The sequence below is a fragment of the Mixophyes fleayi genome, chromosome 4, assembly GCF_038048845.1.
Source record: "Mixophyes fleayi isolate aMixFle1 chromosome 4, aMixFle1.hap1, whole genome shotgun sequence".
Lineage (NCBI taxonomy): Eukaryota > Metazoa > Chordata > Amphibia > Anura > Limnodynastidae > Mixophyes > Mixophyes fleayi.
Window position 1 is genome coordinate 46,627,721 of NC_134405.1, and position 12,493 is coordinate 46,640,213.

The following is a 12,493-nucleotide window of genomic DNA, read 5'->3' on the forward strand; positions in this document are numbered from 1 at the left end:
GTGATCCCTTATCGTGGGTTCTAAATTCGAGAAGTTGGTATTTTGTGACGACATAACAACAGAAGGCGAGCTGAGGCAACCACTGGCGTTGCAAATGTCAGCCAGAGCTCTGGGCGTGCAGGGTCTTGTGGTTCTACAACAGCTGGAACGCCAGATGCTGCCTGGGCGTAAGGAGTAAATGCTGGTTCTATAGAAAATAATGGCAATACAGGGATTACTTAAAATACAGTATTATAGTATGAGCATATTTTAGGATTGTAGTTAAGTTGGAGGCGTAGTGTCCTTTGTGTTTTTAGTGTACTGAACTGTCATAAGTTTTCATAAAAAGTCTAGTGCTGACAAAAGGGGCGGATCTAGAATATTATTTTAGGGGAGGATTTGGACCCCGGCCCCTTTTTGACAGCTAAGGCTGCCTGCGGCTGCACACTATGGGGCATATTCAATTCTCCGGAAGTCCCGCCGCGTAAAAACTACTACCGTTATTACGGTAATAGTTAGCTGGATTTCAGCTCGCTGCTCAGGGAGCTGTGAGCTGAAAACCAGCGAGAAAATTACCGTATTAACGGTTTTTGAGCGCACTTTAATAGTGCGTGGACCGCGTGATTTTTGGTGTTTTCGCCAAGAATTGAATATGCCCCTATGTGCAGGTTCAGGCAGAACACTCTCCCTGCCGAACGGACCTGCACATAGTGTGCAACCGCCGGCAGCAAACTCCTGGATCTTCCACTGGTTGACAAGTATAAGCATTGTGATGATAAGTAATTTATGTTTGCCACGTCAGGAAATAATAATTCATTGCAGTTGAAATAATTTTTTAAAAAGTAATACCACACCACGCGCCCATTAACTAACAGAACGGTGTGGGTCCCATCCCTGAAATCACTAGAGTTCTGGCGAAGTCAGCCCCATCAGCGTTCAATGCCAGTCTTGTGTGCAAACCAGTGGTCGAAGAGGGGCTGTATATGGTGGTATGCATAACGACAGAGCCATAAATAGGGCCGCCCATAGCGCTATCATGAAGGGGGGTGCAGGTAATTAATATTTTACATTAATTTGAGGGTTTGCGGGCGTCACATTTCCTTTTTGCTCTAGGAGACAACATTTCAAGTTACGGCTCTGCATAACGCCATTTCTCCCCTGGCTTCATTGTAAAACTTTTAAATTCCATTCACTCAGGCAGGGTACACACTACAGAAAATGTCTCCCGATACCATATCAGTAATGATTTTACCAACGACTGAAAAAAGTCCAGATCAGCACGCCATTTCATGTGTACACACTTTACAGGTTTTAAAAGATTTACCCACAGATCTGTGCTCTTCATCTGTCAACCATCTGCTGAAAAGATCATGAATCTGTAAACTCTATGGAGAGTTTGTTCGTGAGTGCATACGCACTGCAGAGTTGGAAGGACATTGTTCCATTGCTGAACAAAATTTTTAGTCCGGTTTATAAATCAAATGAACCGATACAATAAGCTTTGGAAAGACCATTGTTCATCGTTTCAGTGTACACACTAATACAGTGGTTTCTTGTGTGATTGGCACAATAATCCCGAGCTGCCCCCCTGCACTGGAATGACCTCCCTCGCTCCATCCGTCTCGCTCCAAATCTGTGCTCCTTCAAACGGGCACTCAAAACTCACCTGTTCCTGAAAGCCTACCAACCATCCACTTAACCCCTCATCCACTCTGCTTGTTCTCCTTCCTCTCCCCTGGTCCCTTTTTCTCCCTTGCATCACTGCCTCCCTTCGTGTCTGTTTTGTCCACCCTCCCTTAGGATGTAAGCTCGTATGAGCAGGGCCCTTCTCCTGTCTTCATACCGACTCTTCTGCTCCGCCCTCATTCCATATATCTGCCCGGAGTTTCCAAAGCGTTGGTACTTAGTGTTTATTGTTCTGTGATGTTTTACCCTCTATGGTCTACTGTTCGTATTATGTACGGCGCTGCGAAAACCCTGTGGCGCCCAACAAATAAATGATAATGATAATAATAATAATAATAATAATCGTCTGAAAAGTCTGTAGTGTGTACCCAGCCATACATTGCCATTACATTTTCCATACCGCCACTTCTAGATTTCCTCTTTGACCACTGGTGCAGACATTAGAGGTACCTGAGCAGCCTACTTATGTATATATCTGAGTTAGCCACTTCAGGCTCTATCTGTCACGGAACTTGAAGTGCGCAGCTTACTGGTTTCAGCACTACTCACCAAAGAGGCGCGGAGTCTAACGTGTCCCTGGTCTTTGCCAGGAACCCCCGCAAGGGAGTATTGACTTTGCTGCGGGAGACACGCAGGTCGCGGTCCTCAGAGGGAGTAACCAGCGAAGCGTGCGCGATGGAAGAAGAGTCAGGCGGTCCGGGTCAAGCCGTGCGTGTCAGAAGGAGCAATAGGGAAATCCAAAGCGTGGTCAGTAACTAGCCGGAGCACGGGAGACAGGAGAGTAGTCAAAACTTAGCCGGGTCAATACACGAGGAATGAAGAATAGGAGTAGTCTGGAACAAGCCGGGTCAATACACTGGGAGCACAAGGATACAAAACGCTGGAGATATCAGGGACCTAATACTCTGGCACTCATTAGGTGCCAGAGTCTAGAATATATAGGTGAAGGGGGCAGGGCTTCCTAACGGCGGTGGTGACGCTGAACACCACCGCCGGAGACTGTGGACAGTGTCCCGTTGCTAAGCAACGGGACGCGCGGCTGCCGCGACCCGGAAGTGACGTCTGGTTTCTTAGCAACTAGACGTCTGTTAGCAGAGACAGGCGCCCGTCCCTGTGCGGAGGACGCGGCACAGGGACGGCGCCTGACACTGTCTATGTAAAGTACAAACCTAAAATGGTACCAAAGTGTACCTTGTCACAGCACCTCCTGCCGGGTGGCTGATATAGGCCTCCAGGAGAAGGCTATCTTACACCAAGGAAAGCTCCATCGTTTACCAGTACAGGATTAGTGGACATGGTGGGCACACCTTTCCTGTATAATGAAGTATATTTTATCTGTCATTAACTACAGTTCAGTATTTATCCCAATGTTGGCTAACATGTGACACTCCAGGTGTTGTGAAACTACAAGTTCCAGCATACTTTGCCAATATATAGCAGCTTATTGCTGGAAGGGTATGCTGGGACTTGTAGTTAAACAACACCTGGAGTGTCACAGGTTCGCCAACACTGATTTATCCCTTCATGTATTTGATCTTTCCAACAGTTAACTGTTCGAATTACCAGTAGGGACCGGTATTAAACTTAGCTTTGTGAATTTGTTCCAATTCTGCACTTTTCAATTTGTCCACACACCACTTCAGACTGCATTAGCAAGGATTTTATATGTACATGCTGCATTGCTACTGTGAATGAATTTAGTATTACACACTAAAGATAAGGAATGTGATAAGAAATCAACAGATATAGTAGATACAATAATAATAATTAAAAAAATATGCCTTTTTCCATAATGTTTAAACTATATGTAATGCCCACTCTATCTCAAAACACACAACCCATCTGACATAAATTGAAATTTTTCTTGTGATTAATCCTCTGAACTTCTAAAAAAATATACAACTGTCATTGGCTCCAATATTAAGATACTGTTAGGGGTCCCATAGAAGACAGTCTTGCTGACTGTTACATAGGTGTGCATTGATTTAAGGGAGCCTGTGTGGATGGAAAACATTACTTTAAATTATATGTCTTTGCTCAACATGCTGCTCTTTCTTTTTTTTGGGAAAGTTTATTTTTGAAGAGTAAAAACAATACAAACAATAGGAGTCTAGTAAAGCAATGTTACAAAACATGTCAATAAAACAAGATATACAGTATGTCCAACAGAGAGAAATGGGACAGCCACATTAGCATATCAGTATCGGATGACTCCGGTTTTTACATAAGGAGGGAGGGTAAAGGGGGGTAGGAGAATAGAAACTAGAGCCGTGAGAAAAAAGAAAGAAGATGGAAGCAGTATTTTGACCAGAAAGATTGTGCCTATCGAGATATCAAAGGAAGGGAAAAGGGAGAGCAACAGTTGAAAAAGGATAACCACGGAGACCAAATTTTGTTAAAAGATTTGGAGGAATTGTTGAGAATGCTGGTCATAAATTCCATACGCTGGATATGCCACACTCTGTTAATTATAAATTGAATAGAAGGAGGGTTCTGCTGTTTTCAGTCAGCGGCGAGTTGGCATGTGGCCGCTGTAAGGGTGTGTCGAATAAGTTTGTTTTGGAGGCGTGTAGCCCCAAGGATCCCTAGTGGAAGCAACGTGCTGCTCTTTCAGATCTCTGTTTTTATACCCGCTGAATGCTGCTTATAATCCTCCTTGCAATAATTTTATTGTTTAGTTTTATAGTGCAGCAATATTATGCAGCACTTTACAGGGAATATTTCATTATTCACCTCAACTCCTCCCCTAATGGAATTTACAATCTGAATTATCTTCTACGCACACATATAGGAGTCATCGTCATCATCATTTATTTATATAGTGCCAATATATTCCATAGGAGTCTCTTTTTTTTTAGCAGCCAATTAACCTACCAGTATGTTTTGGACTGCAGGAGGAAACTGGAGCACCCAGAAGAAACGTATGCAAACATGGGGAGGATACAAATATTGAATTGAACTCATGGCTCCAGCACTTTGAGGCAAAAAAGATACTGTGCCAGCCTTCAATAGTGTCTGTAGAGCAGTGCCCTGCAACCTATTAAAAGCTGCAATTTTTTAACAAAAAACAATTGTTTTAAACATAGTGCTAGAGAGTTAGGCAAGGTATCATTTTAAACCTCTTTTTATGGACTTTCATATGATATATAACACAGCAGTATGTTTGTATAAAGATTTAAATTGTAAAATTTTCAAAATCAAAATTTAGATTTTTTTCAGTAAGCCATATTTTTTAATTTTTGAAAAGCATCTCAAAAATTGTACATACTGTTGTTAATAAATCCCCAAAGTTTTATTTTGGGATTATGATGGAATCATCTTCTACAAGAGCTTTCATTTTTTGAGTGATTCATGAAAATTGTATTTATCGAGGCACTACACATCTGAGAAAATCAACAAAACAATATTTTTTCCAGTTCACTTCATTAGAGGAATGCACTTTCCACTTCAGGTCTATTTGGGGACGAGATTCCACAGACAGTGCTTGCTCCCACATCTGCATAGGCGTGTGAACTTAAGTGGAAAAATACTCCATGTGGAAAGACACTTCAGTTGTGCTGAATAGACCTGTCTTTTACAGGGAAGGGATAGTTTTGGATGGGCTATTATTTGTGAAGAAAAGCCCCTAGGTCACTAATTTAAGACCACCCAACCCTATACCATTTGTGTCACATTTGAAAAAGTGGAGTGTTTAATTACAGTGGAATATCAGACTGGGAGAATGTGTCCTGGGAGGAACAGCTACTTGCAGAAGGGGTACACAACACAGTGGCAGTCTACTGCTTCCAGAGGAAACTTTTTGAAGACAAAATTTGAGAAATCACCAAAAAAGATTTTCTACTTTTCTAATTTGCCAACTTATCCTCTCATAAAGATGATATTGGTATAGAAGCACAGTGGCTAAGGGCCTTGTGATGGTGTAGATGGCACAGTGAATAGGTTAGCATCCCGAGCAAGCTTACAACGTCCATATGATAATCAGATTCTTACAAAACAACTTTTGACTGGACAGAGGAAAACATTACAGGAATACATTTTACTTTCTCAGCACAAGAAGAACATATTCATATAGCAATATTTTTAGATGATCACTTCAAAGACACAGTAACGATTCCTGGGTGTTAGGAACTCCTCCAGCTGGTACAACAAAACCCGGAGTCTACTCCGAAAGCCAGGTGTAAACCGGAGCCCCTAGTGGTGGGGACAGACTTGGCCGCAGGCTAACAGAGGGTCGAGAGTTGTGTACCGGCTAAGGAGAACCCAGGAATAGAGTGTTATGGCAGACAGCAGCATGGGGTTCAGGCAGGATTGGTGTCGGCAGCAGACAGCATATCCACAGAACAAACCAAGGTCAGAGGTCACAGGCACAGGTTCGGAATCCAGGGACAGGCGAAAGATCAGGGGCACTAGCAGAGAAGCAAAATCCGGGTTCAGGCAATTGGTCAGGGTCAGAAGCACAGGTTCAAAGTCCAGGAACAAGCAAGGTTCATACACGGGAAATCTATGATAGGTTAAACACCAAGCACAGAGATAAAGTAACAGGCAGCAGAACTGTAAACAGGACGCTATTGTTAGGAACTCCCAAGCCAGTACAGTGAAACTCGGGGACTACTCTGAAGGCCCGGTGTTCGCTGGAGCCCCTAGTGGTGGGGACAGACCGAGGGTCGAGTAACATATACTGGCTTAAAGGAGTACCCAGGAGTGGAGTGATTGGCGGGCTGCAGTTAAGCAGAATCCTAGGTCAAAGGGTCACAGGCACAGATGTAAAATCCAGAGACAAGCGAAGGGTCAGACACACAGGCAGAGAAGCAAAATCCGAAATCCAGGCAAAAGGTCGAGGTCAGAAGAGAAGGGTCACAGGTCCAAGAACAAGCAGGGGTCAAAACACGGGTAGTCAAATCCAAGGTAGCAAGAACCAAACGGATAGCACAAGCAGGCAGCAGGACTAAGGACAGAATGCTATAACCGGCAATGAGGTAGCAGACCTCATTGCCTTAAATGTACAGGTGAGCCTATCAGAGCCTAGCTCTGCAACTACTCCCAGGAGCTGACTAATAAAATAATTACAGCCTAATAGCCAGCAGGCTATTAGGTCCTTCTGCGCACGCGCCCGGCTGTCCCCTGTTGCTGGGACGCGGCACTACACTGCTGGGCGTCCGGCCGTTGCCTCGGCAACGGTCGGGAGTTGAAGGGAAGTGACGTCCCAGTCGTCATGGTGACGGCCGGGACGCTGGGGCAGGCAGGAAGCGAGCCGCGGCGGCTGTGAGTACCGCCGCGGCTCGTGACAGCTATAACCGGCAGTGAGGCTCAGTCCTCACTGCCTTAAATAGTTCAAGCAGCCAATCAGAGACGAGCCTTCACAGGAGAAGCCTAATAGATAGAAGTGTTGGTGGCCAATCGTAATTCAGTGCTCAGCTGCATAATAATAAATGACCCACCGACAAACTGCCTCCTAGGCACCTGGATAGCCATGATTGGCTCTCCCCTAACTAGCCCTGTGCACGCGCGCCCGCCTCTTGACCAGCTGGCCGGGAGCGGCGACAGGGAGTCTGTAGCGTCCCGTTTGTTGCACAGGCGTGGAAACCGGAAGTGATGTCCCGGTTACCGTAGCAACGGCCAGGACGTCATCAGAGGACCCAGGAGAGTCGCGGCGGTGCCCGCGGCCGCCGCGATCTCTAACACTGGGACCCTGTAATTCTTTGCTTTCATACATACCGCATCCACAACAAAAATCTTTATGAAGACGTTTTCCTTCTCACAGAATTCATTGGAACAGACACTGAGTGACAACATCCCAAGAGAAGCTCCCACTTGCTGACATCAGAGGTTATGTAAGTGCTCTGGAAAAAAAATTAAAACATTGATGAAGTGAAAGTGACATTCCTCCGTCCAGCTGGTCCATCGCCATCTTTTTCATACCCAATGAAACCGGATGATTTATGGATTACTGTGGTAGATGTTCTGTGTAAGGTTAATACGTTAACTCCAAGAGGTCGAATGTACACCCTTTCTGAAATGGAAATACTAAAAACAAATGAAGCCTTCAGCCAGTTCCAACCCATCAAGTAGCACCATCCATCCAGAGCAGCAGCACCAAATGATCTGTAGTAAACTTTCTTAAAATATGTTAAAGACATAAAATTATCACAAATGTCTTCAATATTTCAGTATTTCCCCTAGCTTCCAAAAAGGGCGAGCTTCTAGTAAATGGAGTTATGGGCCATGAACGCTACATGTACAAGGTTAGAAATGCCAGTCATAAGTATTACTAGATATGGTATTACTGGTGCAACTCCAAGTATAGAATACATTCTGGAGATGGGGAAGTTTATGTGCCTCCTGACTAGTATTTTCACAGGCTTCTCCTTCTGGGTCCCAAGTTAGCATTGCCCTGCGCATCCACCTATTTATGTGTTATCCTGAGCTGTATTATTAAATGTACAATAATTCTGTTTTATATGCTTTGTTAGTTTATCAACTGACACATTTATATATGTTTCAAATCTCTGTATTGGAACAACTGCCATTATGTCAACCCTTTCTTTATTAATTGTTTAAATCCAATTGTTAACTATTTGCCTAACTTGTTACTATATTTTTAACCTGGATAACTAATATGTTAATTCATTGATTGGATTATCAAAAGCATAACATGTCAGTTTTATTTGTTTGTTTGATATTTTTGGCTTTTTTAAAAAAAAATTGTGTTATAAAAATCTTTCAATTAGATACGCATGATTAAAACAAAATCAATATTAACATACTGTGTCATTGTACATAATGTAGAATGAAAGGGATTGTTTAAGGAGATAAATTAAAAGTAATGAACAGGCCTAGATCTCATTTCATTATTTTAACAAACAGTCCGAAATTAAAGCTCTTGTAGCAGATGATCCCATCATGATCCTAAAATAAAACTTTGAGGATTTATTAACAGCAGTATGAACATTTTTGTAGATGTTTTTCAAAAATTAAAAAATATGGCTTTTTGGGAAAATCTAAATTTTTATATTGACATTTTTGTCATTTTAACTTTTATTGAAACATACTGCTGTGTTATATATCATATGGAAGTCCATAAAAATAGGTTTAAAATGATACCTTGCCCAACTCTCTATCTCAATTAGGTGAGTTACAAATGATATTTAAAACAATGTTAAAAGGAATTGTTTTGTAAAAAATGTTGCAGCTTTAAAGGCATATAACTTTAAAACCAGTGTATATATCAGCCTAAGGATATCCCACGTTAAAGCTGACAATGGCCTCAGATAGTTGATTCTTAAATGTGTTAACCATGTGCTGGAATCAATCTGACAGACCTTATAATAGGCTGTGCAGGTACTTATCTATATTACTGTCATCAAAGAATGAATAGTATTGTTTGAGCCTCTTAATTCTTATTTTTCTTTCTTTCAATCACCAAGCCGTGAAACACAGCTTCTTGATGGGGTGAAGGTGCAGGATAGCAGGTAACCTTATGTAAATGATGGAGACATCACTTGCTACAGAACTTCCAAAAACAATGACACAACAAGAGAATGACAATAAATTCTGGCTTGTCATCTTTGATCTTCTCCAACACTTTTGATATCAAAGAGAAATGGGGGAAACGTACACATCAGTGCAAAGTTTCACCTGATAGAATCTATTTTCAGAGCTTGATAACCTGTCTGATCTCATGTGAGATGGACATTAATAACACCATATTGAATGGTCTAACATTATGGAAGGAGCTAAGTTTCTTAAGGTCCACACTAACCCTGAAATCTTTTGATGTCCTAAGAATTAATAAGATGAAAGAATAGAAGCCCCTTTCCCTTTGCAGTGCTCAAACTTCTTGTAAAGGTTATTTTATTATCAGTTCTCTTAAAAGAATGGATAGAGCCTGTGAAGGGATCGGTCCACACTAACAAGATAACATCTACTAGCCTGTCAATTCGCAGGGTTATATTGACTGTCGCTCGAGGACCAGTTCTTAAATTTCACACAGCGGATGGGGGGAGGGCTTTTTCCTGACACATATGGAGTAAGAAGGAAGGGACAGGAAGGGAGGTACAGCTAGAAGCCCTGACATGTACCAAAAGCATGGAAGACGATAGTTTCAGGAAGGACTGGGTGCTATCTAAGATCTCGAGGTGGGGAAAGCCAAGGACGACCCATTGTCTTCCACAGGGCTGGGCCAGACATTGTGGCAGGGACACAGCAAGCGAGCCACTGTGGATGCTGACTCAACTCCATTCCCACTCCAACCCCTGCTCCTGCACGAAACTAGGCGAGTATCGAGGTGATAATGGGTCCCAAGATGGAGCAACAGCCCGTATCTGCAGATATAGGAAAGTGATGATCACCGGGTCTGCTGGTAGAGAACAGAAACTCCACACCAGTCAGCCCCACACCTTCTGGGATTCAATCCTCAAAATTAATACTCCTCCCCCCTGGAGTGGCTCCTTATATCCATGGTCAAATTCCCACAGTGTTTTCCCATCCCTAGACAAACCCCTGCATCTTTCCTTCTTAAACATTGGTGGGTGCTGGGCCAGAGGGTTGGAGTGGGAGTGGAGATGAGCTGGCCTTCCATTGGGTCTGCCCTGCTGTGTCCCTACAGCAATGTTTGGGCCAGTTCTGTGAAAGACAATGGGTAATACTTATCTTTCCCAACCTCTAGATCTTGATAAAACACAGTCCCTGATGAAATTCACCTCTTCCACACTTTTGTTACGTGTCAGGTCTTCCAGCTGTCCATCACTTTCTATTCCTTATTCCCTCATGTGTCCACAGTAAGTTCTCTCCCTGTCTACTGGAAACCTTGAAATTGAGATATTTATGGGAAAGGAGCTCTGCAGCAACTGTTCATTCAGCTACCAAAATGTGACATATGCTGAAATAACCATAGAGCCCTGTAGCAAGGCTTCGATCAGCTCTCAATTTGTGGTGAAAGAGTCCATCAAGTACAGCAACAGTTGGGCCAGTGGCGCAATGGATAACGCGTCTGACTACGGGTCAGAAGATTGTAGGTTTGACTCCTAACTGGCTCGGAAAAATTGCCGTGATCATATGGTGGTTAGTACTCTGCGTTGTGGCCACAGCAACCTCGGTTCGAATCCAGGTCACAGCATGTTGCTTTTGTTTCTCTGTCACAACTTTTCAATGTTAGCAGAATTTTAGAAAGTATGCTGAATATTTGTACTTGCTTGCAATTTTTCGCTATAATGCTAGTTGCCAAAGTATCTATACATGTTTTGAAACTTCAGTTGTGAGAAAATCTCTTGAAAGACTGGGAACTTGACAGAAATTCCTGACATCAAGAAATTAGATTATTTGGATTCTATCTGAGCATGTTCATCACAAACTTGAAAGATCTTTTGGAAATCACAAAGAACCTTAAAATTGAGATATTTATGGGAAAGGAGCCCTGCAGCAACTGTTGGTTCAGCTACCAAAATGTGACATATGCTGAAATAACCATAGAGCCCTGTAGCAAGGCTTCGATCAGCTCTCAATTTGTGGTGAACGAGTCCATCAAACACAACAACAGTTGGACCAGTGGTGCAATGGATAACACATCTGACTACAGATTAGAAGATTGTAGGTTCGACTCCTACCTGGCTCGAAAATGTTGCCACGATCGTATAGTGGTTAGTACTCTGCGTTGTGGCCTCAGCAACCTCGGTTCGAATCCAGGTCACAGCATGTTGCTTTTTTTTCTCTGTCACAAATTTTCAATGTTAGCAGAATTTTAGAAAGTATGCTGAATCTTTGTACTTGCTTGCAATTTTTCGCTATAATGCTAGTTGCCAAAGTATCTATACATGTTTTGAAACTTAAGTTGTGAGAAAATCTCTTGAAAGACTGGGAACTTGACAGAAATTCCTGACATCAAGAAATTAGATTATTTGGATTCTGTCTGAGCATGTTCATCACAAATTTGAAAGATCTTTTGTAAATCACAAAGAACCTTGAAATTGAGATATTTATGGGAAAGGAGCCCTGCAGCAACTGTTGGTTCAGCTACCAAAATATGACATATGCTGAAATAACCATAGAGCCCTGTAGCAAGGCTTCGATCAGCTCTCAATTTGTGGTGAAAGAGTCCATCAAATACAACAACAGTTGTGCAAGTGGCGCAATGGATAACGCGTCTGACTACAGATCAGAAGATTGTAGGTGCGATTCCTACCTGGCTCGGAAAAGTTGCTGTGATCGTATAGTAGTTAGTACTCTGCGTTGTGGCCGCAGCAACCCTGGTTCGAATCCGGGTCACGGCATGTTACTTTTGTTTCTCTGTCACAACTTTTTAATGTTAGCAGAATTTTAGAAAGTATGCTGAATCTTTGTACTTGCTTGCAATTTTTCGCTATAATGCTAGTTGCCAAAGTATCTATACATGTTTTGAAACTTCAGTTGTGAGAAAATCTCTTGAAAGACTGGGAACTTGACAGAAATTCCTGACATCAAGAAATTAGATTATTTGGATTCTGTCTGAGCATGTTCATCACAAACTTGAAAGATCTTTTGGAAATCACAAAGAACCTTAAAATTGAGATATTTATGGGAAAGGAGCCCTGCAGCAACTGTTGGTTCAGCTACCAAAATGTGACATATGCTGAAATAACCATAGAGCCCTGTAGCAAGGCTTCGATCAGCTCTAAATTTGTGGTGAACGAGTCCATCAAACACAACAACAGTTGGACCAGTGGTGCAATGGATAACGTGTCTGACTACAGATCAGAAGATTGTAGGTGCGACTCCTACCTGGCTCGGAAAAATTGCCGTGATCGTATGGTGGTTAGTACTCTGCGTTGTGGCCACAGCAACCTTGGTTCGAATC